At 36.3% G+C, this 21,799-nt stretch overlaps 1 protein-coding gene across 1 annotated transcript in view; it reads left to right on the top strand.

Moving 5' to 3' along the window:
* BMP5 (bone morphogenetic protein 5) overlaps positions 1 to 21,799 on the top strand; it is a 144,673-nt gene that overhangs the window by 99,153 nt on the left and 23,721 nt on the right. The gene's annotated exons all lie outside the window — the stretch shown is intronic.

Consider the following 21,799-nt stretch of genomic DNA (forward strand, 5'->3'; position numbering starts at 1 on the left):
CCTCCACCCTGAGTTCCCTCGGGGCTGATTGGGGCGTCTGTAATGGGATGGCTTGATGCTGCAACGACCTTTGTTTACTGATACGGCAGGTGGTATTCTTAGTACACAGGTCTATAGGAAATCTTTGCTGAGAAGCTTCAGAAGGTATTTTTATGCTCAGAAGTACTCATTGAATAAGGATGTGCTATGTGCTTGGCTTAATGCTGGAGATAAAATGGTGAACAAGTGCGGATGTGGCTTCCTGAGGCTTGCAGCTAAATGAGGCATAAGTAGTCCGCACGTAATATCATTGAGTCCGTGTCGCTACACGCTGAGTGTCAAACAGTGAGAAAATTCTGGCTGCAATGATAACGTTCAGGAAAATGTGATTGGCAAAGAAATTGGAGGGCAGGCATTTTGGGCAAACAAAAGAGTCTTCACAAAGACTATGATGAGAACGATTTTGGCCTGTTTGATCAAGAGGTCAGGGAGTACAAGGCTTTGTTCACCTTTGATCACTCAGAGTCCAAAGTTTTAAATTCAAATCTAGACTTCCAGGTCATTTAAAATTATATTTGTTACCACAGGAGGATAAAACATCCTTTAATGATTTGTTTCCTTGATCAGTGCTTTCAAAATATTCAGAAGTCTACCAAGTGGGCCTAACTTATGCTTTTGCTCAACACCCGAAAATAGTAGGATCATGGCTGCAGAGTGTGGTTTTAAAAGTGATGATTTCATCAACATGCATCTGCCACAGGTGTACACATGATGCATGTTGATGTATGGCAAAATCAATACAATATTGTAAAGTAAAAACAATAATAATAAAAAAATTAAAAAAAATAAAAGTGATGATTTATTAGAGAATGTGCCCTATTTTAGTTTACTATCTTTAGCTTTTTGCAGGATCCAGCAATAGAAACATCAGCCCTAGAATCCTTCTCCTTTCTATATTACACTAAAGCCTTGCTTAATAAACTGCTAAGTTAAGTAAAAGTTAGGTCTGCCCTGGGTCTTTTTCAAGGAGGATCATTACTGATGCAATTGGACTTCATGGAAACATTGTTTTACCTGCAACCAGATTTGTAGCCTGAGAATCAGACCATGCCCAGTGCTGTTACCCCAAAGATTGTGTATGTGGAGTGAGGTTGACAGACACAAATCAAACATATTCCAGAGTTTGTCTACTGAAGGTTTCACGTGCCTCAGATCTTGAGCTAGAAAAGGAAGGCTCTTATTGAAAGTGTTACAGACAAGTTTGAGACATCTGCTCCCAATCCAGACTTTTCCATAGATTTTAATTACAATACTGATGTTTTAAATTCTCATAAGCAATTAAGATATTTTGAATTATAAGATATTTTCCATAATGGCTTTGAGACTATCATTGAAGATTTTCAGAGTTCAATCATTGTAAATGTAGACAGAAAGGCATACATCTAAATAATCTCCCTTAAATTTTTACAGTGTTCAACTACTCTACATTTATGGTCAGAAATGTGACAGGGAAATGTACCCGGAGGGGCTGAGCCAGGAGTCTCTTCCCTGGTATGCGGTCCAAAGAAAAATTAAATTAGTGGTATGTGCTTCCCTCAGTCTTTTCCTTGGAGATATGCTGAAATGTCTAACTAAACAAAACTCAGGAGATCTGTGAAATATGACCCCTGTTTCTTTTTAACTTCCTCACCCTTCCCTCCCAACTAGAAAATTCTGAAATTTCTCTATTTTTTTTTCTACTTCTTCTATGTTGGTTTTCTTTCCTTTACACTCTAAACTGTTTAGTTCTTTCTTGCTTCCAATTCATCCTTTCCTTTGAGAACTACTTTATATTTTGTTTATCCTTTTCCTTTGATTGATTTCTCTTATATTTTAGGAGTAATTTTACTTTAAATGACTCATATTATTTATGGGTCTTTTTTGGGGCCTAAAATAAACTCACATTTAACTTCTTTCAAAGGTTTCCAAATTCTTTATTTAAAAGTTAGGCTTGAGATAGACAGCATTATGTTGCTTTTCTTTGATTTTTTAGTATTGTCTGATACAAAAATGTTAAAAGGATTAAATATGCTGGCAACCTGGCCTTTTGTATTTAAGCGATACTTAAGTTTTAAACACTTAACAGATTTTAACCGGCATTAGAGCATATATGGCTCTGGGAAAGCAAGTGACCCTCTGGGGTCACCTTAGTTTTATTAACTACAACCTCATGGAAACTAGGCTTGTGGCATGCTTCTGTAAACATAGATAACCAGATGCCCCAACTTATTACTGCTCCTTCATCACTGCTGATGTTCTCAATGTTCTATTGGAATATTGCTTCAAACGGATTAGACAGACATCTTTTATTTGCAATAATGGATTCTGAACATGTTTACTTCTCAGCAAAGTAGTTGGAAATCGTAAAAAATGAAGCTCAGGAAAGCCAGCTTTCAAATTCTTTTGTTGACCATTATTCATTTATTGATTTGTTCGGCACAAAATCTTCTAGTGCCTATCCAGGCAAGACAAAGTGTTGGGAACTTCCTGGCAGTCCTGTGGTTAAAACTACAGACTTCCAATGCAGGGGCCAAGGGTTTGATCCCTACTTGGGGAACTAAGATCCCACACGCTGTGTGACACAGCCAAAAAGTAAAAATAAATAAAGGCAAAGTGTTAAGGAGACTATGAACTGGGAGATAGACATTTGTAGTTACTTTAGAAGGAATAAAGTGCCTTAAATCCGAAAAATAGTAATACAATCAAGACACTACAGGAAAATGTGAGAGAGGTGGTTAAGTCCAAATGGAGCCAAAAGCACCACGGCCCAGGTGACTTTTTGGGCTCCGTCACTTGGCTAAGATTTCAAGATATGAAGATGAGGAGGGAGTGGAGCTGGTGTAAGGAAGGAGGAGTGAGTTAGTTCTTGGATGAAGAAACAGTGGGAGTAAATCCATAGAATGGCAAAATGGCATGGTATCCTTCAGAAAAACCCGAAGTCCAGACTAGGCTAGAAGAGCTTTCATGTATTTCTACGGTTGCGAGTGCTGTTATTTTATGAAAGGGACTGGGAGATCAGTTATGGACAAGCCATGACATTTATGTATATATTCTTGTAGCTTGACCACAAGTCATTGAAGAACTAGACTTGCTGCTTTAATCAATCAGAGTAACACTTGCATGATTGCATATTTGAATATCTGTTTCATGAGATCATAGATGTGTATTTCTGGCTCACAGTGGCATCCTTGGTATTTGGTACCGTGCAGGTTGTAGGTATTAAAAACATGTTCTGAATGATCACTGAATGAATTTGTGAAGTAAAAGATTCTTGCAGACCACCTGTCCTTGAACATGTTATTCTTTTTTTTTTTTTTAAGTTGAAGTATAGTGGATTTACAATGTGTTTGTTTCTGGTGTGCAGTAAATTGTTTCAGTTATATAAATATACTTGTTCATTTTCTTTTCCATTTTGATTTATTACATGATATTGAATATAGTTCCCTGTGCCATATAATAGGACCTTGGTGTTTATCTATTTTACGTATATGAACATGTTACTCTTAAGAAGAAATTCCAAACTATAAATTTGGGTTGATTATTAACCAAACAATTTTGGTTTAACACAGGAGAACTTTATACCACAAACCACAGTACAGTAGTTAAAACTGCTTCAATCTTAAAGTGGGGAGGAAATCACTGATACGGATTGTTAAATTTTGTTTACCCTGCTCTCACAAAGAAAAAACAGCTAAGAAGCCGAAATATATTTTGGAAATCAAAAGACTGTTGAAATCAAAAGTAACATCATGATTCCTCAGAGGACATGTGGAAAGTATGTCAGTTTGTAAAATATTCTTTTTAGTAATTTGATAAATGAACTGCCATGGATTTGGCAGGAGAGTTTAAGGATATTCTATTGATTTTTTTCAGGCAGAATAGAAAATTCTCTGAGTTCCATATGTCTGTTTCAGCTAAAGAAAGCAAACTTATGAGCAAGCAAATGGAAAAGAAACATTGCTACTTCTTAACAGCAAAATTTAGAAACTCCATACAAGTGGTTGTACCAATTGTGCTAAATTAGTTTCAGAATTCTCGAACACTCTCTCATAGTAGTCAATAACCTGGTAAAATAGTTACTCTGTCTTTTTTGTTTTTTTTTTTTAAGCAGGAAATGATTAGGTTTAGATCTATCTTAAAATTTAAGATTTTCAGTTCCCTGATTTATAAAGATACATTAATTACGTGCCTTGTTAGATCCTTATTAAAATTGCTAGTAAATCTGCAGTAATTACGATCCTTTACATATATAAACATGCACACACTCACACATACATGCAAACACACAGACAAAAGTGTATGTACACAGAGTTTATTATCCAGAGAGCAATTTACTCTAGATTTTAACACTTGAGTTTTCTCGGCAAACACTATAATTTTCCATTGTTTGATGCTTTATATAGTTTAAACCGTCCAAGTAAATTAATTCTTTTTTTTTTTTTTCAAATTTGGGTTTATAGAATAATTTAAAGATGGAAAACAAAGATAGTATTTTTGGGACCATTAGAATGTCTTTTTAAAAACCCTATGTTTTCAGACGTTTTAGGTTTGGCAATACTCAGGGTAAATTTTGCCAATGACTTTTTCCTTTCTACTCAAACCCACTTATATGTCAAGGAAAATTCAATCCGTATGTTTCTGATTCATTTGTATTCAAGTCATCAAAATGTTGTTCTGTCAGAGTATTGTTTAATGTCCAAGAAACAGTATAAGATTCTTTAAAAAAAAATACTCTAAAATCCATTTTTCTTTGAACAAAGTTTGTGGCATAATTTCCAAGTGTATCAAGGTAAAAAATCAGATTTTAAGTCAGGGATTTCAAAGTTTTAGTAAATTTTGTAGCCAAATAAAGGGCAAGAAAATTTCAGAGGTATGAAACTATCAAATTAAATTCATTATAATGTTTAATATAATATAAAGAAATTTATAGGTCTTGTATGAGAACTTAGATTTTAAGGTTTTGATACTTAATTTAAATAAGGAGGATAAACAAAATAGAAAGCTCCATTCTGGAAATACAAATTCTAGGAAGAAATCATTAGGAAAACTAGATTAAAATTTTGGCTTTGACAAAATAGTTTACATTTTAGCCATAGCATTAGCTGAATGAGTAAACGGGTAACACCTTTCAAGAATGTTGCACGGTTATATTAGACAGTAGTACCTGAAACATGGTAGGACAAGAATAAAATCTCTAGGTTGAATTGGATGAGAAAATACACAAAGACTTACTCCACATGACACTCCTTTAATTTAGGGTCAGTGCTTTTATTGTGGAGATTTTACAGATGATTTAATACGGTTTCAGATGAATTCACAAATGATAGTCCACTGGAGAGAGGCCGCATTGCAGGAGGATTCTTTACAGTCTGAGCCACAAGGGAAGCCCCAAGATTATTGACATATGTTCTTAAATCTTGAGTTGGAAGCATAATGTATTAGGTGCACGTCTAATAACTTCGGTTAACATAATGATTATTGGTAGGAAGCTTTTAAGTACATTCAGATCTAGGGTATGAAGCCAACAGAAATGAACATTCAGTGATATGTGCCATGATCAATTGAATGCTTATATTGGCTAGGTCTTCATAGGCATCAGGAAATATCAAGTTATTAATAATATGATAGCTTTAAGACTCAACCATTTTATTTTTAAGAAAGAATAATATAGTTATTTGGGAAATAACTAGTTACATCAATGAATATAAGGGAAACAGCAGTTGTTATAGGGTAATGTGTATTGTACAAGCATAATTGATTAAAGGCTGAAAAGGCTGACCTATATAAGACAAAAATTTCAACCCAGAGAGACATCAGTGTAAATTACTATCATTTGGCTTCATACACTCTTCATAAAACTATTAACAAACCTTGCACATCAATATGGCTTCTTTCAAGGACAGTTGAATTACAAGCAGTATTTTAATAGAACACGTGATTAAAACACGCTGATTGTCTTTGTTGAAGAGTTGGGCCCAAGAGCTCCTAATGTGTTAAGATTTTTAGCAAATTGTATAAAATCCCCACTACATAAATAATATTTTCCATTAAGAAAATCAGAAAATTGAAGATACTCTATGCATTGATTGGAAAAACATCATAGAAGACCTCTCTGAAAGTCAAGGAAATGAATTATTAAAATTATTGCTTTCTCAGATTATAACCCATATTGGTTAGCAGCTGTATTTCCCATACATTATAAAGGGGTAAAGTTATGGCTTTTAAATTTTTTTTTCTGCTTACTGTGTGCTCAGTCTTGTTTGACTGTTTGCAACCGCACAGAGTCAGACACGACTGAAGTGACGCAGCAGCAGCAGCAACCCCATGAAGAGAGCACACGCCTGCCAGGCTCCTCTGTGCTTGGGATTTCCCAGGCAAGAACACTGGAGTGGGTTGCTGTTTCCCTCTGCAGGGGACTTTCCTGACCCAGGGATCAAACCCGTGTCTCTTCCCTCTCTTGTGCCACCTAGGAAGACTATTTTTCCTGCTTGTTGGTACACAAAAACTTCTCTATTCCATATAGAGAAGGCTGAGTGTGGAAGAATTGATGCTTTCGAACTGTGGTTTTGGAGAAGACTCTTGAGGGTCCCTTGGACTACAAGGAGATCCAACCAGTCCATCCTAAAGGATATTAACCCTGAATATTCATTGGAAGGACTGATGCTGACATTGAAGCTTCAATACTTGGGCCACTTGACGTGCAGAGCCGATTCACCGGAAAAGACCCTGATGCTGGGAAAGATTGAGGGCAAGAGGAGAAAGGAGTGACAGAGGATAAGATGGTTGGATGGCATCATTGACTCAATGGACATGAGTTCGAGCAAACTCCAGGAGATAGTGAAGGACAGGGATACTCCATGAAGGACACTATATGGCTTGCTGTAGTTCATGGAGTTGCAGAGAATCAAACACGACTTGGCGACTGAACAGCATCAGAGCTTTTCTAAAAGCTCCAACAATTTAATCCTCTTGTATTTTCACCAACATAATTATTCAAGCTATATAAAAGATCTTGAGTTAGTGCAATTAAATTGAAAGTGCATATTTTTAAAACTTTTATTACCCAAGTTTTTGCCATGCTCTCTACTCTTCACTTGTGGGAATTTTAGGGTTCATTCCTGGAAATTGATAGCTGCCATACTTACATTAATAAGAAATGGGATTCCATTTTGTTTCTCCAAAAATATGGATGGGTTGCTTATTTCTATTGTCACTTCTTAGGTGCAGAGTAATTTAACATACTGATAAATTTTTCTTTTCCAAAACTGCAGTATTTGTGAGGTCTTCTTAATGTGTTACCTTAAAAATTAGATTTTTCAAAAATTCCATGATATATTTTGAATTAAAGAATATATACTCCTAATTAGAAAAATCTATTCTAGAATCTAAAGTTTTCATGTTGCCATACATTAACCAAATGTGTGGATTACTCACTTTGACATTCTTTTCCTTTTGTTAAATGTGAACACTTCTGTCTGAGAGAGATGTGGAGTTCTGAATGTGATATCTGCTTAAAGTTAGTAAGTCCTGGAATCTGTTTCTTTTCAATTCAAGTATCTGATTAAATAAGTTTGCTGAGTTATCCCTGGATTCCCTAACACAATCTTTTTTACTTCAGGGGGAAATTTTCCAAATTAAGCCCCTGTGTTGTCAATGACTATCTATCTGTGTTAAGGGTCAGATGATCTATACGGCTGCTTAATCTGAATATCAGCTGACATGGTGCTAATAAGTAGCAGAAGAAATTCAGAGATCAAGTGTGATATTTTTCTTTTTGTCCTGCTGTTTTGACTACAGTTTCTCATTATTATGCATCTCACTTCAGAAAGTTGAGGTATGTCCCCTTATCAGAAGATCTCTTAAACATTTTAAGATTTGATAATAGCTTTTCCCTTATCTGAACTTGATGTTTTAAAGCAATTAAGTCATTTTTGTTCATAAAACCATGTGCTTCCCTGCTGCTGAATTTATGGTGATGACAGTTGGTTTCAAATAAATAAATGAGGGTCTCTACTTCCAAGAAAATGTAAGAATCACATATCTTGCTAAATGTTCTAATAGGAAAAAGGAACATATAGTCCTATGATTTGTTTTCAGTAAATATTACTATAAATGAAGTGGTTCTTCATGTACTGTTTACTGTTGAGGATAACTAGAGTATACTTGCTTGACTTTAGGGTGAACATTTAAGAATAAATTAGGAAGATAGTCAAGGAATGCATGTGTGTGTGCTTAGTCGCTCAGTTGTGTCTGACTCTTTGTGACCCCATCAACTGTAGCCTGTCAGGCTCTTCTGTCCATGGGGATTCTCCAGGCAAGAATACTGGACTGGGTTGCCATGGCCTCCTCCAGGGGATCTTCCCAATCAAGGGATCTAACCCAGGTCTCCTGCATTGCAGGCAGATTTTACCATTTGAGCCACTACGGTCAGTCAAGGAATCTTCAAAAACTTAAATGCAATGAAGATGTAAAATTAAAATTTCCCCTTAGTTCAGAAATTAAATCCGTGTGTGAAAAAGGGCAGGTTGAAGGCATTAGATTAAAAATAGTGCCCCAAGACCTGGGTGTTAATGGCTATGGAATTGTTTGTATCATGAAGGAGTGAGTTCATGTGACTAGAAGAATTCACTGCTTATTTGACCTTTGTCTAGGGATTATTATATCTCCTGAGATAATTTCTCAGATAACTGCAATTTATAAGCATATATTTATACTTTTAGCATGATACATATATCAATATTATATTCAGAGGGGGTACAGTGAATTCAAAACAAAACTCAAGATATTATATAAAATCAGAGATGGAAAAATAGGTAAAGGGAAATAAATGTTAGATATCCCATGAACTTTCTTTTGGGGTAAATGTGTATGTGTATACAAAGAGGCAAAATACTTGGGCATAAACAGATTCCCAACTAATCATGTGAAGGACCAGATAAGCTCACAGTTGAAAATCTATAATTATTAAGGTATCTAGAGAGCTCTTATTACAGCATTTAGTAGGATTATATTTTTTCTTTTCTTTAAGTGCCACAATGGAAACCTAAATTTCTCTAAAACATTTTAAAACGGCTTCTATTTCTATAAATTTTAAAAACACTAAAGCATAAATAAATCTATGGCAATATGTCATTTTTCAATTTTTTTTTTGTATGAATCAAGCCAAAGCAAGATTTAGAAGATAGCTAAACAAAACAACTGCCTAGGTCAATTTATGTGAATGATTTAGAAGAGTTTCCATTGAGAAGAATTTTTTTCTGTATCTTTATGGTAAAAATGACTAGATTTCTACTAAAAATAAATATGACATAGATTTCCTTTGGGGTTTAAGATCAGTATTTGTTAATTTTCCAAACCCATGTAAGCTGTGACCTATGGATTTTCTAACTTGTGTTATGTCTTAAAGCACATCAGAGAACATAAATCTTTCCTGGCTTTAGATTTTTGCTCTTTTCCCACTGCATAAAAATGAGCAAAGTCATCAATATGCCTTTCATGGCTAGAGTAACTAAACAGAAACATTGAGGCACTGTTAAATTTCTACCTTGTTCAACCTAACATCTTATTAATTCTCCTTTTAGTCATATACTATTTTTATAAACTATACTTTATGTATTTTCAAATTGACTCAACCTAGTAAAACATTTTCTGTCTATACAAAGAACTGCTTTTTAATAATCTGATTTTGTCAGTATGTTTAATAATTCCATACTCATATTTTGTATTTTTTTAGTTTTCATGATCAATTCAGGTTTTATTTCCTAAGTATATCTGTAGCTCATATAAAATAAGCATTCAAACATGTATTTGCAGTGGTGGTCAACCAATATAATATTAATAACTTATGGAAACTAACATTTCCTGAGAGGGTGCTAGATGTCAGCCATTTGGTGAGATTTTTAAATGGAATGTCTGCTTTATTTTCACTGTTTTCTCATTTTGTACATGAGGAAACAGTCTTATAAAGCTCAAGAATCTTGCCCATGAATCTAAAAATGGTTTGTCTTCCAAGTCAGATCTTATATACTATGACTCTCACAAATGAGATGAATTTTATATAAATTCCAAACTGAAAAACAATGCATTTTTATAATTTCCAAACAGAACAGTGGATTAATCATGCTTGTTATGGAACAAAATTGAGCTTTATGTTGGATTGTTGGGAATTGCCTTTGGGTTTTATATTTTCTGCCTGGAATCTAACTGTGATCTGACCGACAAAAGGTAACTGCATTTTTGGCCAGTTTTTTGTTTTTTAAAATCTATCTACTTCAATATTTCTTATAGCTCCATGCACAGTTACTATTAACTTGATAATTTGTAGACTGAAAAGAAGAAACTGTAACTTTTTCTGCCAGTGATCAGCTTCAACATGTAATTAAATTTAGTCAAATTCCATTTCTTTATTTTGATAACAGACATCTCCTTTTCTTTGTGCCCTGGGTTGCTCACTAATGTATTTTTCTAGGTTCTCCCTCCCACCCCTCGTTTCCTCTCCTTCTGTTTTTGTACCCTTAGTCCAAACTTCCCATCATGGAATCCTCAGGTCTGCTCTCCCATCATCCTTTATTAAGTCTCAACTGGTACCCAAGTTTGTAGTTTCAATCACGGTGCAACGAACTCACTTGAGGTGAGTCAAACATGCAGTTTGCACAGTTTATTGATTATTTGCAAAATTTCAGTATGAAATTCGTCCTGTGTCTTACCTCATCAATTCTCTTCCCAGCATCTAGGCTGATGGTGACCTGTTATTATGCCAGCCCTAAAGAGTATTCCCTGAATTGTGTTTTGGGGAGCAACAAATTGGTATAAAATTTTCCTCCAAAATTGAAAAGACAAAGTATCTGGCAATGAATCACACTTTTAATTTGTCAATGTGCTTAGCTTTGCTTTCTAATTTTTTCCCCTATGAGCAGAGTTACATTGGGTTAGCCATAAAAGCTTTGCTAAAAACATCATATTTTGAACAAAATTGTTTCAATGTAAATTACACATCCCTTAGTTCTTTTGGATATAACAACTCATGCTGATGGTTTCTTTTTAAATATCTATTTTGCTATCTCTATTATTATATTTTTCTTTAGTTGGTATCTGAAATGAGCCTCCATAGCCTAGTTGAGTTTTGTATAATGATCAGTAGAGGGAAAATAACTTTTCTTTAAAAATAGATTTGACTATAGTATATATTCAGTAATAAATTGAAAATCTTGAGTGTGGTGTTTTATGTCCACTATGTATACAGTGTTTTAAAACCAAAATTTAAATCAACTTATTTGTTTTAATTTATAGTATGTTTATATTTGAATAAGAGCCACTTGGTAAACATCATTTACTTATCCAAATTTTAGCATCACAACTCAGAAACACACATGAAAAATAGTTTTGGAACCAAACAGGAGTTCGTGCTGCTTCACTACCTGGTGAAAGAGGTATTTTACCATGTTTTAGATTTCCCTTAATGAAAAGGGAAATGGAAGCGTTTGGCGACATCTGTATTCCTGTTTTTGATTTTCCCTAATTCAAAACAGTAACTATGGAGCACCCATCTTGCCAAACAAATGCCAAGGTCAGGAACATATTCCAGTTTTTCTAGGCCCTAACTCTGCTTTGACTGATGATCTGAAGGGTAAATATTTTCGTGGTAATATTTCATTTAGGGGCATGAAGAATATGAGATTACCCTTTTCTCATCGTGCACAGAAATTAACTCTGTCTCTTCCATTGTTCTTTCCCCTATAAGTTGAATATTGTTGAATGTATTTCTTAAAGACATATTGCAGAATAAGGGCAGTGCTGGTTTTGCATCTTGAGTATGGAGTACAGTGGGAAGAAGTAGTTAGTTCAGTCACTCAGTCATGTCCAGCTCTTTGCAATCCCATGGACTGCAGCACACCAGGCTTCCCTGTCCATCACCAAGTCCTGGAGCTTACTCAAACTCATGTCCATTGAGTCCATGATGCCATCCAACCATTTCATCCTCTGTTGTCCCTTTCTCCTCCCACCTTCAATATTTCCAAAATATTTCAATATTTCTAAATCCAGCTTGAACATCTGGAAGTTCACGGCTCACGTACTATTGAAACTTGGCTTGGAGAAGTTTGAGCATTATTTTGCTAGTGTGTGAGATGAGAGCAATTGTGCAGTAGTTTGAACATTCTTTGGCATTGCCTTTCTTTGGGATTGGAATGAAAACTGACCTTTTCCAGTCCTGTGGCCACTGCTGAGTTTTCCAAATTTGCTGGCATATTGAGTGCTGCACTTTCACAGCATCATCTTTCAGGATTTGAAATAGCTCAACTGGAATTCCATCACCTCCACTAGCTTTGTTTGTAGTGATGCTTCCTAAGGCCCACGTGACTTCACATTCCAGGATGTCTGGCTCTAGGTGACTGATCACACCATCGTGATTATCTGGGTCATGAAGATCTTTTTGGTATTGTTCTTCTGTGTATTCTTGCCACCTTTTCTTAATAACTTCTGCTTCTGTTAGGTCCATATCATTTCTGTCCTTTATTGTGCTCATCTTTGCCTGAAATGTTCCCTTGGTATCTCTAATTTTCTTGAGTAGATCTCTAGTCTTTCCCATTCTATTGTTTTCCTCTATTTCTTGGCATTGATCACTGAGGAAGGCTTTTTTTATCTCCTCTTGCTATCCTTTGGAACTCTGCATTCAAATGGGTATATCTTTCCTTTTCTCCTTTGCCTTTAGCTTTTCTTCTTTCCTTAGCTATTTGTAAGCCCTCACCAGACAACCATTTTGCCTTTTTTCATATCTTTTTCTTGGGGATGGTCTTGATCACTGCCTCCTGTACAATGTCACAAACAGGTCCATAGTTCTCAGGCACTGTATCAGATTTAATCCCATCAATCTATTTGTCACTTCCATTGTATAATTGTAAGGGATTTGATTTAGATCATACTTGAATGGTCTAGTGGTTTTCCTTACTTTCTTCAATTTAAGTCTGAATTTGACAATAAAGAGTTCATGAGCTGAGGAAGAAGAGAGAGCTCTTAGTCCATGAAAGGCATCGACAGTCACTGGTGACCTGGCTAAACTTTGGCTCACTCACAGGAACGAAGGAAAATCATAACAAACCAGAGCATCCACCCACCTAAGTCAACAGTGAGTATTGTAAGTGAGGACCAAAACTTGAAATTGGAGGGAAGATGCTTCGATAGGAAAATTACGAGTCCCTAATCCTTGAACATGTGTTATAATTTCTCTGTAGTCAAACTAGTCAAGTTTTAATTTGAAAGGAATGGAAAGGGGTAGGGGGACCACCCGTGTTGTGGATGTAGGAAGTGTTGAGTGGTCTTCCCTCTTGATGTTGTTGCTGTTGTTCAGTTGCTAAGTTGTGTTGTTGTTGTTCAGTTGCTAAGTTGTATCTGACTCTTTGTGGTACCATGGACTTCAGCACGCCAGGCTTCCCTGTCCTCTACCTTAAACGTCACAAAACCAGCAGCTACCACAGCATCCTTGACAGATGCAGTGTAGATGTCACTGCCAGACCCAGGAGATGTTTGGATTTCCTCCAGTCTTCTCAAGGTGGGGAGCAGAGACCCAAGAGGAAGACATTAGCCCTAAAGAATCCCTAACAAAAGGGCACTCTGTGTGCTGAAAGGAATAGAGTGGGCAGGGATGACTTAAAAACATGACCCTTCTCGGACCTTTATTTATTCCTTTAAAAAGTATAATCATTATTTTACTGGGAAGAATACATAAGACATTGTGTGTAAAACAACTGTTAAATTACCACATGTCAACATGGCAGCTGCTTCTTCCTTTTTAACTTTAGAAACATTGAATTGGCTCCTCTCCTCAATTCCCAGTTTCCCTGACCCCTCTGAAAGGCTTGCTGGTTACGACTTTTGGGTATCAGCTCTATTTATGAGTGGAGGTACTCACATGATTTCTCTGGGAGGTAATAAAATGATAGAAGCATGACAGTTGAGGTGTGTTTCTGACTAGAGCGGACCAGTAAGTAAACACCTGGGAAGTACCTGTTATTTTGCTTCCAGACAGCTCAGTAGGATGCTTTTGCTCTGGGGGCCACCATGGAATCATGAGGTCTCACTTGGTCCCTTATGTGTAAGTAAGGCTCCACTTTTCTTCACTCAAAAGAATGGTTTGTGATCCAACCATCATATGTGAAGGATTAAACTAAGTCCCAAATATCTTAACTCCGTTTTTTTTCTTTTTTGACAAAAAGTAGACACTTATCATGGTATATACATTAGGTATCCAGTATCAGGCTTTCACTATGTGTATTTTGGAAAGTATCTTTTACTCCTTTCACTCTTTCTTTTTATTAAGCGTCAAAATGATTTATTTCTCTTGCATTTTGGTAGTTCTGCACTATTCTAAGGCTTCTAGAAGTAGCTTATGATCATTTCATAGGTTCATGTATCAAATTGAAAGGGAAGGTCAAACATTTAATGAACTATGTTTTTCTATATGATAAAAGTTCTTTTTGCATAATCTGTCATATAAGCTGGTAAAAAAGAATGTTTCCTTTAGAGACTCATAAATTTCCCAAGTAACTGCATTAAGTTCATTGCAAAGACCACTTTCATCCACTACAGATAAAATTCAGCGTCTGAAATTAATTTCAGTGCTATGAAACAAACCCAAACGAGGCTTGACGTCTAAAAGCTTTTCTTCATTGATATCTTAACACGTAGTAATATATAGTTTTTAAAAACTTTTTGGTTGATTTCTGCTGAAATCCTGCTTTCATTATAGTTTTATTGAACTCTCCTGTGATTTTAAAGGAAAGACGTGTATGTGTGTGTACACGTTTCTTATTTTAAAAAGTCACATAAGAACTGGAAAAGATACTAAAAATAATTCACTCTTCCCATGGTTTTGTGAAAAGAATGTTTCTGCTTTCTTAAAATAAATGAGACCTGTAAGACCAACTGTAACCAAGCTTTTGGGGGCGTGTGACAGATGATGTCTGTAAAACTCTTAGGGCCTCAGGGGAAAGGCTCTATATATAAAGAGAAGAGCTATTAAAAAGTAAGTGCTTATGTGAAGGTAAACTACAATTCCTAGTTTGAGATTCATATTTCCACTAGCTGAAAAGAGAGCTTCAGTAAAAAGCATTTGTGAGGCTGGTCCCGCCTGAGACGGTGAGCCGCTGTGTTTCAGACAATGTCCCTGGAAGGAGACTAATCCTTTTCCATCACTCAGGCCCACCCTAAGCACAATAAAACATTTGCGCGTTCTGGAAAGCTTCCCCCATGAGGCACAAACCTCTGGCCCTGCTCCTTTATGTTTCTCTTCCTTTCTTCCTTCTGCCCCGGCCCCCCTCCAGAAGCCTCTTGAACTGCAGGTCACAGCTGTTTGAGTTTCCCCCTATCTTGCCTTGAGCCACGATACCCATATTTCTAATGGAGAATCCCAATTTCTTTTCTCACCTCCATGATTTTCTCAGATAGATGATAACGATTCCTTCCACAAACTTTTCACAAAGAATTGAAACTCCTTAAAAAATCTTTTCCTCCTTCAAACTTCTCTACCCTTCACGTATCCCAGTCCTAGAGGAAAATGAATTTCTTCCATTGCAATGTTACCAAAAACTGCAACTGCATTTCTTGTCTGCCGGTATAACTCAACCCCAGCTCATGCTGGCTCCTCAGGAGCTGGTCCCCAGCTGTCCTCTGTGGGTGTCATACCTCCAGTGTTATCTTTTCCTCTTTATCATCAGCCACAGAATTCTTTCCTTATTTGCACACATTATTACATTTGACCGTTCTTTTCTTGTTGACACTTTTTAGTAATGAATATATATATATATATATATAATTGCTAATATATAATACTTAATATAAGATGAAGTAGTTATTTTTAATTTACTCTTTTAAATTTAAATATAGCAAAGGGATTGCATGAAGCACCTGGCTTGTTAAATAGTGTTAAATAAAAGCTCAGAATCACCATGAAGAATCACTGAAAATTCTAACCACCTTGCACTCTGAAGTTCAAGAATATATGTAATTTGCTAATACCACATTACTGGGAGTTTTAAGTATCACTGAAATAGTTTAAAATCCCAGCTTTTCCTTGTTTTTGTTTGAGATTACAAGGCAATGTAAACCATCTTCACAACAGGAAAATTCTGAGCATGAATGTAAAATTCTATTTATGATACTTCAAATATCTGGCAATAGGTCTGTGCTTTTACTATAAAAATAGAAACTGCAAATTTTTCATCAAGTTATAACACAGTTGAAATTCATAGCTAGATTGCAATTTGCTTAGTTTAAGATTTCACTGAGTTAAAATGTATATGGAATTTAAGTAGACAAAATTCTATCTCCCCCACATTCCTTAAAATCGGATATAAAAATGATTTAGTCTATATGCCTGGTAGAGAATTCTGCACATTTTAAATCATCTGTTTCTAAAAAAGGTACAATTCCAGTATAATTTAGAGCCGGGGAACTATAATTTAAGAGCACCAAAATCAAATTTAATCACAGATTGAAACTAAGCAAAAAGCAAGAGAGTATGTGAATAAGAAACAGTGCAGTGATTTGTTTTCTGTGAACTAGCCCACAGCGGATGCTGTGAGCTCTTCTGAAGTGAAGAATAGGTAATTTGTGCACAAGTTTCATCACAGGTGTTTTGGGTTTAGCATTCAATTACTGTGGGTTTATAGGGGGAAAAAAAACAAAGTGGAATTTATGCTAACATCTTACAGTGATATCAATGTTTGGGCTCTGATAAATCCTCAAATGAATGTTTTTCAAATTGTGTATTCTGGAGGAAACTGAATGCTCATATTTGGAACCACTTATCCTTATAACATCAACATGTCTCTAAAGAGCTGTTTTATGTCAGAGGCTCCTTTAATAACCCTGTTTCTAAAGAAATAAACATTTCAAAAGTCACATTTTCCCCAAAAAAACAGTCTGAAATACAAAACGAATCAGTTGAGGATGGATCCTTGGTTTGCCAGTGTACCTTCTGCATGATTCCAAACTTTAAATAGTTGTGTTCAGAGGCAGACATGAATACAATACTCTGACACCCAGGACTTATATAAAGTCATACAGATCAGGGGAGCAAATCTGGAATCTTTATCTTCAGTTATGGCAAAATGTGTAGGTTAAAGCTCCAGCATCACATACTTTCCTAATGATTCTTGTGTGAAAAGAATAATTATTTCCTTAGAAGATACTATCCTAACTCCATCTTTATTCATTTCGCAGTTAATAAAACTGAGAAATGTCCCAATATTCACTTCTCAAATTCTTCCTCTTCCCTTGATACTGTACAGTAATTTTGAAATGAAAGCAAGATGGCCAAAATAGGAATAGTTCTAAAAAAATTCACATGGAAAGATTTAATGGGCATTCTTTGTTCAAATGTGAAAGATGATAACTCTGGACTCCCATACTTGTCCTGATCACCCCTTTTATTTTATAATCCAAGAATTCTGTGATACATAAACCTGGGATAATTGGGCACCATGTTCTTTTGGGTCCCGTTGCCATCAGTGAAATCACTGGAATGCTGATATATCCTTCAGAGAAGCTTTTCTATCTTCTCTCCCATTTTGTGTGGGAGATTCCAACTGAATTTAAACTTGAACAAATCCCAACAATCAAGTTCTTCTCCCTCTCTTGCTCTCACCCTGCCCATTTCCTCTTTCCAGTGAACAAGATCAGGACATGGATGTGACATAAAGAAAGTGTCCTCCTGTTCTAGGACCATTTATTCCCATCACTTGCCCTGCCCCTCACTTTGAGACGGTTTTGGATCTACCTTAAAACCTCCAAAGCCATCAGATTGCTGCTTGGCGTACCTCTGAACTGCTGCAACTCTCTGAAGCTGACGCTGCTATAGTAGGTCATCTGAACCCACCTACATCCTGGGGCTGCTGTCTTGTACCAGTGTGGAGCTACTTGGAAACCACTTTTCTGAGGTAGGAAGAATCTTTGGCCATCACTTGTGTTACATCATTAACCAAACGCCAAAGTAGGGCTCCCTTGCTCTCTCAGGATTTTATAGGGACTTTGGGTAAAAATAGATCTGTTAGATTTCCATGAATCCCCTTGGTTCTTAAGGAATTCATCATGCAAACATTGGAGCAAGGCCAGAAGGAAGACTGAGTTACAGACTCAAAATCCCTGTTTCCTCATACTCACTGGGACATTATTCTGAATTTGTACTCTAGGGCTTCACCTTTTCCTTATGATGAGTTCTCTCCCTTTAGGTCTTTCTATTCTCTTCCAAATATATGCCTGATGTTTTGCTTACCCATCTTCTAGCTATGCCTAGACTTGTCTGAATCCTAAGATGATTAAGCGTGGATTCCAAGTTGGTGTCCCTTATCATCATTTTATTACTCTTTTTATTTCCCCAGGTCATTTTTATTTCCAGTTTATATTCTTTTATATTTTAATTTTTCAGTGATATATATATTCTTTATATATAGTATAGTCATAGTGAAAGTGAAGTCACTCAGTCATGTCCGACTCTTTGCGACCCCATGGACTGTAGCCTACCAGGCTTCTCCGTCTATGGGATTTTCCAGGCAAGAGTACTGGAGTGGGGTGCCATTTCCTTCTCCAGAGGATCTTCCTGACCCAGGGATTGAACCCGGGTCTCCCGCATTGCAGGCAGATGCTTTACCATCTGAGCCAATGCGTATATTTACATATACATTCTTCTTCATATTCTCTCCCATCATGGTTTATCAGAGGGTGTTGAGCATAGTTCCACGTGCTGTACAGCGGGACCTTGTTTCCTATCCACGTTTTCTAATGAGAAGTCAAAAATGAGGATTAGCTTTGAAAAATAAAACCACTGTAATACACGCCTACGTACATAATGGTTTTCCTAAATCACAATCTTTCACATAGGTTTCTTTACTGATATATTTGCAGTATCTAAATCACCCTGTATCTTAAATAGTAAAAGTCAGCATTGTTAAATAGACTTTATGAAAGATTCCCTACTTTTAATACCTGCAATAGAGTCTGGATTTCTTTAGCACTTCTAAGGAGAACGACTGTTCAGCCCTATTCAAAAGGTTCAGTCAACATCATCAGCGGAGGTGTAATGTGTCTGAAGGAGAAGGCCAAATAATGCTTCCATGGTGTGGCTCAAGATCAAGACCCACTGAGCAAGTATTAACTTATGGAATCTTAATAGTCACCTCATTGCTGAAGTGGAAAGGAAACCAAGAGGAAACTTAATAATATCAAAAGTTATTTTAAAAGGAGTTCACGTTTGTTTGAAGGGGACTTTGCCTCACACACAATGTCCCCCTTTGTAAAGACCAAGAAACCCACATTTGTCACACACACACACACACCTTTATAGTTTTCAAAGCATAAATCTTGAGAGCAATCTTCTTTCTCCAGAGATAAAAATCAAAATATTGAAAGTCTTTCAAATAATTACAAAAGGTACCCTCTTATAAACCAAAGACATTTGGAACTTTGGGCTCAGTGCCTATTTAATGAGAATAGGGTCAGTGTGTTGTAATGAATAGAAAACTGATTTTATTGTATTCCATTTGTGTGTCGTGTGGCAACCTATTTCAATATTAGAAAGATCATCTACTAAAAATGATTTCTGCAGTTATCCGTGTATACAAGTAAAAAATTTCGTTCCTGTTAAATTAACACTTCATTAAAACATCAAACTCAAAGCTCAACAAATACTTTTTATGTTGTGTTCCAGGACAGAAAAAAAAAAAAATCCAAAATTTAAAGAACAGATCGCCAGTTATTCTAGTCCATCACAGTCAGGTTTCTCAGTTCTGGTTTTCTTTTTTTCTTTTGCTGTGCTCTCTGTCACTGGAAACATCTTAAACCAATTTCAAGGGCTACACCTGAATAAACATGTTGTAAAAGTGTTTATGTATCGAGGTGGGTCAGTTCAAGGTATGGTATTTGGCTGGAACTTCTAATTTCTCTTTTTACAGCAAAAGGGCTGCCAGAAGGAGGAAGTCTGAGCTGAATTAATACATTTGTTACAGTGGAAGTAGAATGGAAACTACTCTGACCACAAATCAAACTGCCTCTTTCATTTATGCCAGTGATAGAGTTTTTCTAAGAAATATAGACTCTGGCATGGAGCCACTGTAAGTTTGCATTTAAAAGAGAAACCCATAGGCTTATTTGTTTAAGGTTTACTGCTCTGATTATTTTGAAGTTCTTTCTCTGCTAGGATGGAGTGGAGTGGCATTTGGGAAGGGAGCGGCTATTTTCACGTTTGTAGGAATGTAAGAAGTTTTCCCAATGAGCGATTGTTGAGGACACCAGTGAATGCTGTCTGCATTGACACACATGCATTTTTTCAACCAATATCTCCACATTTGAAGGACTTCTGTGTCCCTTGCAACAGCTGCACCACCTCACTTAACACAGTCTCGTTTTCTGACGGTAGAAGGTCCCTGCACGATACAAGTATACACAAAAGTGTTTATGCTGCCAAAATAAATTGTGTTAAGAGCAAGAGTTTATTTGCTAAAATGCCACTGATGCCATTTCAGGGACTTGATTTCTTTCTTCCAAGGTGGGTTAGGTCTTATAATGCACTGAAGCTGCTGCACAGTCTTGACTGAATAAATATTTTAAGAAAACTGGCACATCCCTCCAGGGGCAAGGCACAGCCAATCATGCACGTATTTCTAACCACATGATATATTACTCTGAAAAGATTGGTAACTTTTGTATCTGGAGTAGAATTTGTTTTTGCATGAGCTTTGAGTAATTTTCAACTAAATGTACAACTTAAAGTTAAATACTTCATTCTCTTTGGGTAATTTTCACTGAAATTTTTATTGGTCAATAGTTTTCTTTATATATATGCACATACATACATAAAAACACACACACATATATAATTTTCTGGGATATTTATTTTAAATGAGAAGATCATAACAAGAGTGAATTGTAAAATGTATAACAAATGCCTAACTCCTAAGGTATTTGTGAAATCAAATCAAATAATGCATGGAAACCACTAAGAAAATTGCCTATCACAGAGTCAGAAAGTATCATGGTAGATGCCAGTGGCTGCAGGTGTTGAAAGAGATGGGGAAGGGGGACGGGGACTAGCGTTTAATAGTGACACGAGTTTCAGTTTAGGAAGGTGAAAAATTCAGGACATGGATGATGGTTGGAGTTGCACAACAGTGTGAATGTACTTAGTGCCACTGAACTGTGCAAGGTATGGTTAAAATAGTATATTTTATATTCATATTTTGTGACTTTTATCACAATAAAAATATTAAAAAATAAAAGAATACCTAGTGTACATAGCAAGTGCTCCAAATGCATTTGATGTTGTTATAGTGATGAGTATTATTTTTGCTACTCCAATGGGAGAAGCACGTGATCAACATCTACTTCTAGTCTCTAGGGCAGCTGACTTCTCACCCACTATAGCGCAGACCCTGTGCACACTCCTTTTCTGATAAACACCCACCGCAGTGGACTCAGAAGGGTCTAGGACACAGACTGCTTTAGACTAAGCTCATCTGGAATTTTTCTCCTTTCTGAGCATTTCCAGGCTTGATTTGCATCCTCTGAAATCCTTTCAGTAAACATCATTCAAGTGTGTCCAAGCGCAGAGAAAATTCTGAAGTTTTCATGTTTGCTTCAAAATCCTCTACATAGAGAAAGACCTGGTGCTCAAAGTAAAGCTCCATGCCCAGCAGGGGCCTCTGGAAGGTTCTTTGAAGTGCTTTAAGTGGATCACAGCTTTGTAAAGTTTGCTGGGCACAGGCCCGAAGTGAGGAGGGGTTTATCAACCCTG

The sequence above is a fragment of the Bison bison genome, unplaced genomic scaffold (genome assembly GCF_000754665.1).
Source record: "Bison bison bison isolate TAMUID 2011002044 unplaced genomic scaffold, Bison_UMD1.0 scf7180017864270, whole genome shotgun sequence".
Lineage (NCBI taxonomy): Eukaryota > Metazoa > Chordata > Mammalia > Artiodactyla > Bovidae > Bison > Bison bison.